Source organism: Liolophura sinensis, chromosome 11, assembly GCF_032854445.1.
Source record: "Liolophura sinensis isolate JHLJ2023 chromosome 11, CUHK_Ljap_v2, whole genome shotgun sequence".
In the NCBI taxonomy this organism is placed as follows: domain Eukaryota; kingdom Metazoa; phylum Mollusca; class Polyplacophora; order Chitonida; family Chitonidae; genus Liolophura; species Liolophura sinensis.
The window spans coordinates 32,016,578-32,028,323 of record NC_088305.1 but is presented as its reverse complement, the minus strand read 5'-3'; the positions used below and the strand labels follow the sequence as shown (position 1 = coordinate 32,028,323).

The 11,746-nt window shown below is 40.9% G+C and overlaps 1 non-coding gene across 1 annotated transcript; it reads left to right on the top strand.

Annotated features, from left to right (window-relative positions):
* Nucleotides 1-284: 284 nt before the first annotated feature.
* Nucleotides 285-366, top strand: Trnas-uga (transfer RNA serine (anticodon UGA)). The gene has a single exon. It is a non-coding gene; the product is annotated as a tRNA-Ser (tRNA).
* The last annotated feature ends 11,380 nt before the right edge of the window (nucleotides 367-11,746 follow it).

The following is an 11,746-nucleotide window of genomic DNA, read 5'->3' as shown; positions in this document are numbered from 1 at the left end:
AAAAGTTTGTGATAGCCGGGTATTGTTAAATCTTGTGTATTTGATGACAATCTGGGAATAAATTTACCAATTTTCAAAAAAAAAAACCAAAAAAAACCTACTTCCCGTTTTGGAGTCGATGCTTTACATCTTTAAGCTGTTAAAGATTTAGGCATCACACGAACATTTTTCTTGCATCCAAAGTTGTTGTCAGCAGAAATGAGATAGCAACTGGTTAAAAAACTTAACTAATGTCTGGTCAATACATGAGAGAAACGGATAATTAGGCTTTGTATTTTTTAACAGCTGTGATGGCCGAGTGGTTAAGGCGTTGGACTTGAAATCTAATGGGCAATGCCCGCGCAGGTTTGAACCTTGCACGCAGCGGTAGAATCTTTTGTAAAACACATTGTTTAAATTCTTTTCTTCTTGCAGGTTTGAGGACTGATATTTAGTTAAGGAAATTTTCATGGCCTTGCTTCATTTTCCCAAGTGAGAAAATATTTGATTCAAAGAGAAGTTTTTTGCAACTTTCACGGGATATCTTTACTTTGAACACGCACAAAGAAGGTGATTTTTGATAAAATGGCTAAATACAATCAGCTATGAAGTAAATCGTGTTGTTTCTTATCGCCTCGTTGGCCTAATAGATAAGGCACCGGCCTCCTCAGCCGGGGATTGCGGGTTCGAGTACCGTCGGAGGTGCAGGACTCACATTTTGTCACTTTTCACTTTATTTCTCGCAGGTTGGAAGCGTGCTCGCAACGATTCTTTTTCACTTTGTGTTTATTAAACTTTTGCAAATTCTACTACTGGCCGTTCTGGACTCGCTGATTTGCATCTTTAAACTGCTATAAATTGACTCAGCACAAGATCATCGACCAAAGCGGTCGTGTAAAGAAATTAGGTGGCATCTAGTCAAAAAAACCTAACTAAGCTCAGGTCAATATTTGCGAGTAATTAATAGTTGGGTAGTGTCTTTTAAAGAGATTCCTCTCCGGCCGTACGTGGGATGGTCGTGGGTTTTCCCCGGGCTCTGCCCGGTTTCCACCCACCATAATGCTGGTCGCCGTCGTATAAGTGAAATATTCTTGAGTACCGCACCAATCAAATAAATAAATAAATAAATCTTTTAAAGAGATGTAATGACCAAGAGTTCAATACGTTGGATTGGAAATCCAATGGACAATTGCCATGCAGTTTCTAACCCTACTCGCGGCGCAAGAATCTTTTCTCAAAGACATGTTTTTGTAAAACATAATTTTTAAATCCTTTTTTCTTGAAAGCTCACTGGCTGAAATGTGCCTTAGGAAACGGACGGAAACAGGTGGCTCGTATGTCCAGTGAAGGCGTGCTTTTCTCCAGCCCTACAAATCGGTGGTATATTGACTGTTTTTGCACAACGTTTTTGTGCCATATTGTTGACAAGATTTAGCTGAGTTTGAGGGTGCCTTTATTTTTTGGGATTTGGGTTGTGGTCCTCTCAAATTTCATGATAATGTCGAAGCCTGTTTATTTCCCTGCTCTGAACAAGCTGTGCAGGCTATTGTCCGTAGCTATGTCTCTACGTAGCAGTGTAAGCTTTTCATCTGCCGTCCAAAGAGACTTTATTGGGGCTTTGTCAAGTGTGATTAACAACAAATCTGACTTAGTGTGTTTTCAAAAGAATTATCTGAAGAAGATTTTCTGTGTTCGTGTTGCCACACAGGCTGCACATAGTGCTCTGTTGAAGCAGGAAAAGTTTGTTCTTGGTGACACCGTATGGAATATTACCCCGGCCAGTTCTGTGTTTATGGACCTTACCCACCTTGCCCACTGGGACTCTGATGAAATGTCGGATGATTTGATAGCGTCCGCGTTGAAACCATACGGGAAGCGCCTTAGTGTTACGAAGCCACGGGATTCTGACAAGGATTTTGCGGTCGTACGAACTGGTATATCGGTTCAGGTGCCACAAAACGCGGTATGTGCCTTTATTAACCCGGGGGGTGAAGTAATAATTGTTACGGTATTGAAAACAGCAACAGAAAACAGATTCAGTGACTCAATATTACAATGTAAACAATGCTTTATATATAAAATGAGACGTACAGTTTTACAGACAGTTCAACAACAACAACAACAACAACATACACATCAGTATTACCGGTCCTTACAAGTTTCCAGTTCACCTTTGCATCCCAAGGAACGTATTCCAGGAAATCCAACGTAAAGACCATGGGATAAACACACAATTCACACAAGTCACAAATTGTCCTAGACAGGTACTTCGCTAGGATAGCGAACACGAACACAGTACACAGGTTACACAGAACTGGAACAGTCAAGCCTTTGAATGACGTCACACCCGCAGAGCACAACACAGGGTAAATACAGGCATGGAGGTATAATCCACTTTAGATCAGTCACAGCTCCCGCAGAAGCTCACAAACGAGCCGTTCAGAGACGTAGAGTAATGTCACCTTGTGGCAGAACGAACGTCCTTTGCAAAACTGAAAACTTCAGTTTAGAGTCCTTGACGACCTTGTCGGTCAGGTGAGGTCAGCGTGTTAAACAAATTACACAGTCCACACTGTATAATCATAATAAAGATCCGAACACCAATAAACGTGACTTCCGCAGAAATTCACATAAACCAGACATCAGTACTACTGTGGTACACAAACGGTGCCGGCAAAAAAAATCTGTCCTCCCAAATGAAACTGGCATCAGCAGCTCATATCAAAATAATGGACTCGATACGAGAGCGTCTCACTCTCTCCTGGCTCCCAGTGGATGCAGCAAAAATACCTCCCCTCTGCACAGAAAACACGGCTTATATACGTGCCAGGTGGATTCAACTATTTTTAAACACAGAGTTTAACAGCCAATGAACATCCAGTTAAATAAACAGAGCATTGAACAAGGTGCTTTCGGCCAGGTCCGCACTGTACATATATAACAGGGCCTGTTACGCTTATAACATATAACACAAAGGTCCGCAGACTAACAGTACAGGAAGACGTTAAATAGTCATACATAACACCCGCACCCTTCAGGGAAAAGAAAGTTTTGCATAAAACTTTCTTTAACATATTCATAATCACGAATAATAATAACGTTTTCCACACAGTCTTTAAAAACAAAGCTGCAGAAAACCAACTAGACACGTGACAAACAATCAGCAATCACATTATCTTTCCCTTTTATGTGTCTAATCTCTAGATTAAATTCTTGCAAAAGCAAACTCCACCGTAACAATCTTCGGTTTTTAACTTTTAGTTTGTGCAAGAAGGTTAAGGGATTGTGATCTGTATACACAACAATGGGGTAACTTGAGGAAGTCACATATACTTCAAAATGCTGTAATGCTAGAATCAAGGACAGACACTCCTTTTCTATTGTCGAATAATTTCTCTGGCACTTGTCAAATTTGCGAGAAAAAAAACATACAGGGTGATCAACGTGATCTGTTTCATTTTCTTGTAACAAAACTGCCCCAGCAGATATATCACTAGCATCAACAGCTAGCTTAAATGGTAAATTAAAATCAGGTGCTACAAGTATGGGGCCGCTGCTTAGCATGGCCTTTAATCTATCAAAAGATCTCTGACACTCAATGGACCACAAGAATTTAGCACCTTTCTTTAACAGCTGAGTTAGTGGCTCACTAACAAATGAAAAGTTCCTACAGAACTTACGATAATAACCTGCCATGCCCAAAAAACGCTTTAACTCTCTCTTACAACTTGGCACTGGAAAACAAGAGATAGCAACTCCACTAGGATGTACAACATTGAGATCAGTGCTATCTCTGTCTACATATGGCTTTAACATGTTAATGTGACAAAGTTGTCTAGATTTGCGCCGATCAGGAGTGAAAATAATATAATTAAGATCACTTAGCCTCTTGTCTACTACATAAGGTCCAAAATGAGCCTCAAGTGGCTTACCACTAACTGGAAGTAAGGCCAATACCTTCTGACCAACTTCAAATCTGCGTCTTACTGTCTCTTTGTCATACTTAGTTTTCATACTCTTCTGAGGAGCTGTAAGATTCTCTCTGGCTAACTCACATACTCTGTTGAGCTTAGTACGAAAACTTGACACATACTGTAATAGGTTAACATTGTCACTATCACCAGACACAAACTTTTCCTTGAACAACTGTAGTGGACCACGCACAGTATGGCCAAACACAAGCTCAAATGGACTAAATCTAAGTGACTCTTGTACAGACTCTCTTACAGCAAACATTAACAAAGGTACACCCTCGTCCCAATCTTTCCCTGTCTCAAAGCAGTAAGTTCTTATCATACTTTTCAGTGTCTGATGGAATCTCTCTAGTGCTCCTTGACTTTGTGGGTGATAAGCTGAGGATTTATACTGGCTAATACCTAGCTCATGCATAACTTGTTGGAACACACCAGACATGAAATTTGAACCCTGGTCTGACTGTACTGACTTAGGCAGACCAAACATGGTGAAGAACTTAACTAAAGCCTTAATTACAGTCTTGGCAGTAATATTCCTTAGTGGAATTGCCTCTGGGAAACGAGTTGAAGTACACATTATGGTTAACATATACTGATTTCCAGACTTTGTCTTAGGTAGCGGACCAACACAATCTATTAAGATTCTACTGAATGGCTCACCAATTGCAGGAATAGGCCTCAAGGCTGCCTTGGGGATTGTCTGGTTAGGTTTCCCCACTAACTGACATGCATGACAAGACCTGCAAAATTCAGTAACATCTTTCCTTATTCCTGGCCAATAAAAATGACTGAGAATCTTATGATAGGTCTTATTAACACCTAAATGACCTGCTAACGGCGTTTCATGCGCTATGGTCAGTATGTCTTTACGATAAGACTTGGGCACAACTACCTGATGCTTAACTGCCCATTCATCCTCCAACGAAACATCGGGAGGCCTCCACTGCCGCATCAATATGCCAGACTTGACATAGTAGTAGCATGGGTCAGGTAAAGATTCACCATCTTTAGCTGCATCATTAAACAAGCAAGAAATACTTGGATCACTGTGTTGTTCAGCAATCAACTCAGTCCTACAAAATGGCTGATCACCACTAACAAAATTAGTATCTACTTCCTGCTGGCTGTCTAATTTGGAAGAATCTCCATCCAACATGTTGTTGAGAAAAGTCTCGCTCAAATCAACAGTACTACCCTGGTCTGTACTGACTTTTCTAGACATAGCTCTTGTAACAACACAGGACGGATATAAACCCGCTATCTCGCTTTCAGCTGGCTCTGTGACTGAATTCAGAGAAGGCTTATCAACCATTAAGGGATCAACAGTAACTTTATCATGTGCTAAGTCATTTCCCAACAACAAATGAATACCCTCAAAAGGTAATGAAGGCTTAATGCCTACCCTGACAGGTCCAGATATCAAATCTGATGACAAATAAATATCATGAAGGGGAACACTGACAAAGTCACTAGACTCTACACCTCTAATAAGGGCACGAACCCCAGAGTATGACTCTTCAGAAAAGGGCAGAGTATTCATCAACAACAGAGACTGAGATGCCCCAGTATCCCTTAATATCTTTATAGGGGTAGCACAAGACATGTCGCTTCTAAGCGACACTGAACCAGAATTGATAAACGGAGCGAAGCTATCCATAGAGCATTTGGGAATCTTATCCAATCCCATATCAGCTAACTCAGATCTGCTTTTAACTGCTGATGTAACTTCCGGCAATGTTTTGTGCATTGCAACACAAAGACCTGTGGGCTTATACTCATTCTGAGCTTCCCGTATCCTTTTCAACTTGTAACATTCACTCATCACGTGACCTACCCGCTTGCAAAAATTACAAGTGACCCTATTTCGAGGACTACCATTCCAACCTGAACTACGTGAACCATGAGCTGTAGAACTACTGGAACCTGGTGTAGAACTCTTCTGTGTAGAGCTACCTCTACCTGTTGCATGTGACTGGGTATTCCTACGTGTAAATGAATTAAATGGCTTACCCGTGTATGTAACCTTATGTGTCAAGGAATAATCATCAGCTAAACTGGCTGCCTCTTCAAGTGTACTCGCCTTCTGCACATGAACGAACACCTTTACATCATTATGAATACAACGCTTGAACTCTTCTACCAGCACAAGCTGACGCAAACTTTCAAAATCCTTGCCTATTTTCTTGACTGTACACCAGCAATCAAACAACTGCTCCTTAGCTCGACCAAACTCAACATATGTCTGATCTCTACCTTTTTCATAGTTACGAAATTTCTGGCGGTAAGCTTCAGGCACCAATTCATAACCCTTCAAAATTACCTCTTTCACATAGTCATAATTGGAAGCATTCTCTACACTTAACTGAGTGTAAATTTCCCTGGCCTTTCCAATTAGCACACTCTGTAATAACATAGTCCAGAACTCTTTAGGCCACTTTAAGCTATTTGCAATTTTCTCAAAATGCAGAAAATATTTATCCACCTCTTTTTCCTGAAAGGATGGAACTAACCGAATGTATTTGGTCACATCAAATCCTGAATCCCGTCTCTCATCTCTCTCAACCTCTAACTTTTTCATTTGGAACTCCAATTCTCTTTCCCTCTCTCTTTCTTGCCTCTCACTCTCCTCTCTCTGCACTTCCCTCTCTTTCCTCTCTCTGCACTTGCACTTCCCTCTCTCTTTCCTCTCTCTGCACTTCCCTCTCTCTTTCCTCTCTCTCTCTCTGCATTTTCAACTTTTCTAACTCTATCTCATGTTCCCTCTCTTTCTCTCTCTCTCTTTCCTCTTTCTCCAATCTCAACTTTAACTCAAATTGCTTAAACTTAAGCTCAGCATCAGACTGACCCTCGAACTCATAATCAGATAATGTAGAACTATCAAACTTCCCTATCTCCACTAAATGTTTCAACAAAGTATGCTGCATATCTCTTTTCCTCCATGAAGACTTTATGGACAAACCTAAAAATGTCCCTAACTTAACCAAGTCTTCCTTCTTTAAACTCTCAAAAACATCCTGATCGGGCGCATTAACAAACTGTTTAGGATCAAAATCTCCCATTGTAAATATTTAGCCACTGAATCATTCACCGTTAAAATTAAGCAATCGCTTCTCACTTGTGTTTAACTTCAAATATCCGGTGCAAAACAATATTACAATATTACAATGTAAACAATGCTTTATATATAAAATGAGACGTACAGTTTTACAGACAGTTCAACAACAACAACAACAACAACATACACATCAGTATTACCGGTCCTTACAAGTTTCCAGTTCACCTTTGCATCCCAAGGAACGTATTCCAGGAAATCCAACGTAAAGACCATGGGATAAACACACAATTCACACAAGTCACAAATTGTCCTAGACAGGTACTTCGCTAGGATAGCGAACACGAACACAGTACACAGGTTACACAGAACTGGAACAGTCAAGCCTTTGAATGACGTCACACCCGCAGAGCACAACACAGGGTAAATACAGGCATGGAGGTATAATCCACTTTAGATCAGTCACAGCTCCCGCAGAAGCTCACAAACGAGCCGTTCAGAGACGTAGAGTAATGTCACCTTGTGGCAGAACGAACGTCCTTTGCAAAACTGAAAACTTCAGTTTAGAGTCCTTGACGACCTTGTCGGTCAGGTGAGGTCAGCGTGTTAAACAAATTACACAGTCCACACTGTATAATCATAATAAAGATCCGAACACCAATAAACGTGACTTCCGCAGAAATTCACATAAACCAGACATCAGTACTACTGTGGTACACAAACGGTGCCGGCAAAAAAAATCTGTCCTCCCAAATGAAACTGGCATCAGCAGCTCATATCAAAATAATGGACTCGATACGAGAGCGTCTCACTCTCTCCTGGCTCCCAGTGGATGCAGCAAAAATACCTCCCCTCTGCACAGAAAACACGGCTTATATACGTGCCAGGTGGATTCAACTATTTTTAAACACAGAGTTTAACAGCCAATGAACATCCAGTTAAATAAACAGAGCATTGAACAAGGTGCTTTCGGCCAGGTCCGCACTGTACATATATAACAGGGCCTGTTATGCTTATAACATATAACACAAAGGTCCGCAAACTAACAGTACAGGAAGACGTTAAATAGTCATACATAACATAATGTTTACACACCCTGGGCAAATCTACGAATGTAGGAAGTGTGGACAAAATGGGCATAAAGCCATGGAATGCTCTGCCATATTAGGTTTAACCCCCCCCCCCCCCCTCCATGATGCTCCCCACACTGTGAAGGATTGTACACGAGCGTGTCGTATGTGTGGCTCGATGGAGAATGCAAGCGGTAATTGCTGTGCTCGGGCTTCAACGTATACGTCCAAAGTGAAGAATTCTGTGCAGAATACGGCGAGTGTGCAGGGCCCCGATCAGGACTTCACAATTGACGTTGACGTTGTCGGGGGCGGTAGCGACGATTGTTATACTGGACAAAGACAACAACATAATTGACAGCAAAGGGGGAGATGGTGATGATGTTGACGTGGATAGTGATGATGATGGTGATAGTGGTGATGGTGATGATGATGATAACGAAGAAATGGGCGCAGGTGACTAAACTGAGATTGACGCTACCAGAGCGGAGAATGATCCAGTGGGTGACATGGAGTGTGACAGAGCGTTGTAGCTAATGTCACCAAAGACAGTGATGGTGTGTCCAGAGATTTGTCTGGTGCCATAGAAGTCGAGGCGGAAGTCCACTGCGTGCGATCTCCAGAACCCGTTGAACAAAAAGAGCAAAACTGGACAATGAACCGGAGAGGACGTCATCAACATTATAGAGCACCCTACCGTCGGATTGCATATTGCAAGGGGACTCGGATGACGTGTAGTATTAATAGTATTAAATATGAGTTTGAGGTGTGTGATATTTTTAGGAAGTTTCATCCGGACAAACGGTGCTACACCTGGTCAAGAGGCCGGTGCGCTAGTCGGCTTGATAGATTCTACCTTCCTAATGCTGTTCAGAGTTATGTAACCTTTTGTGATGTTAAACATTGTTGATGTAAATTTTAGGGATGTAATTACTTGAGGTCCGTTTTATTGGAAATGTAACACTTCTGTTTTAAATGACGATGAACTTGCTGTACAAATAAATGATGTCTTTGTAAGTATTTTTTCTGATTGTGACATTTGTGATGATACCTTAGTGGACAGGTGGGAGGCTTTCAAAAAAGGATTGTAAAGATGTAATACGTAATTATTGTTCCCAAGTTTCATTAAGAAAAAAAAAGAGGCAGTTGTTGGATCTACAAGATAAATTGAATGTATTAAAGTCAAACCCTGAAGTAAATAGTGATAAGATTGATAATGTAGACGTTGGTATTTTACGCCGTACTCAAGAATATTTCACTTATACGACGGCGGGCAGCATTATGGTAGGCGGAAACCGTCCAGAGTCCGTGGGAAACACACGACCATCCGCAGGCTGCTGACAGACTTTCCCCCACATACGGCCGGAGAGGAAACCAGCATGAGCTGGACTTGAACTCATAGCGACCGTATTGGTGAGAGACATCTGGGTCATTACGCTGCGCTAGCGCGCTAACCAACTGAGCCACAGAGGCCCCATAATGTAAAGAAGACTATTAATTGTTTAAATAGAGATAGATATGCGGGATCGGTTATTAGGGCTAAGGCTGTTCACTTCGATAAGGGGGAAAAGCCTACGAAGTATTTTATTAAGAGGGAAGTGGGGAGGGGGAAAAAGAAAATGATAAAGTAAATTATTTGTAATGGGAATGAGTCTCAGTCCCATAAATCCCAGCATGAAATTGCGAAATTCATCAGGTCATATTACAAACAATTGTACAGTAAGCAGGATACTGATTTTGTGTGTCGAGACGCGTTTCTATCAGAATTACCGAAGTTAAATGATAATTGTAAAGCTCTTTGTGAAGGCGCATTGACGGAACAAGAGCTCTTGTTTGCTGTAAATAATATGTGTAAATACCTTTCGTCTCAGCGGAGTGGTCTTATCATCTTGCTGTGTAAGGACCCCAATAATGCAACGGACATAAGGAATTGAAGGCCTAATAGTTTACTGAAAGTGGATTACAAAATCATGTCAAAATCTTTATGTAATCGTTTAAAATCTGTTATTGACAACGTGGTTAATCAGAACCAAAATTGTGGAATACCAGGTCGCAGTATATTCGACAATTTACATCTTTCACCTAATGTCTATGATTACGTGGAACAGAAAGATTTGAAGGCATGCTTTTTAATCTTAGATCAAGAAGAGGCTTTTGACAGGGTTGATTGGTCCTTTTTGTTCAAATGTTTAGAGATGTTTAATTTTTGGCCCGAATTTTGTGCATGGGTTAAATTACTGTACACAAATATTTCCAGCAGTGTGATTGTAAACGGACACATAAGTGAACAATTTACTTTTAATAGACGAGTCCGTCAGAGCCGTTTATATCGGTGCTTAGGAAATCCAGTGTGATTAATGGTGTTGCCATGCCGGGAACAACTAAGCAGGCTAAGGTTTCTGCCTTTGCGGATGACACTACGGCAATTCTCTCAGATGAAAGTTCCGTGCAAGAAGTGGTTACTTTGACAGAAAATTACGGCAGGGCATCTGGGGCAAAACTGAATCTGTCCAAGACCACTGTCCTTCCTATTGGAAATTGGGATAGTTAGTGCCTGATTTAGGGTTTGAAATTCTGTTCAGAATTCCAAAATTTCTGGATTTTTTTGGAAAAGACCAGGCGAAACTCAACTGTATTCGTATCTTAAACAAAGTCAAGAAGAGTGTAACTTCTTGGTGTGGAAGATATTTAACTCTCGGGGGGAGGGCTGTACCAATTGACACTGTCGCCCTAGCGGTTTTATGGTTCACAGCACAATGTACTTCGTTACCTGCTAAATGTGTCACTCAATGTACGCAGACAGTATTTAAATTTTTGTGGAATAATAAGCCTGAGAGTTTTAAGCGGGATGTTTACGTAATAAATTTAAGGGTGGAGGTTTAAACTTTCATAATATTGAGTGCAAAGCGAAAGCTTTAGCCCTAAGACACGTATTAAAAATGGTTTATGGTACTGAGGCTGATTGGAAATATGTTGCAATTTACTGGTGAGGAGTGTTTGTCCTGAATTTGCCAGGCACAGTGTCCCACACTCAGAACGTAACACACCCTTCTACCAGTTTGCGATAAATGCTTTTAAGGAATTCTATAGTGGTCAAACGTTACCTTCTGTGATGTACCCTAGTAAAGTTATTTATGATCAGCTTGTAACGAAAGCCTTACAGGCGCCACGTGTGATGCTAAGGTCTCCGCAGTTGAGATGGGGTGTTATTTGAAAAACGGTGTTCCACAAGTTTTTAGATCATAACTTGATCAATTTCTGTTTTAAGCTTGTTCATGATATTTTGCCCGTCAAAGAAATGCTACTGAGGCGTAATATTGCCACTGACGACTCCTGTGTATTTTGTTCTGGTTCGGAAACACAGGACCATTTGTTTGTTCAATGTCATATTGTCTCTCAGGTGTTCCGGGAATTCATCCGGGTGTTTTTTTCTTTATGGTCGCGTTTTGCTGAATCTTGACAAGGACACACTAATTTACAAATCAGTTAATTTTACTAATAGTCCAAAAGTGAGGGCTGTTATGTTATATATAATTACAGTGTTACAATTTTGTACTTGGTGTGCAAGAAACGAAATGGTGTTTCAGAATAAGCAAAGAGATGCAAATACGATCGTTGCCGTGGCTAAAGGTCTGATTAAGACAAGAGTTCATGTTGATTTCTATCGGTTA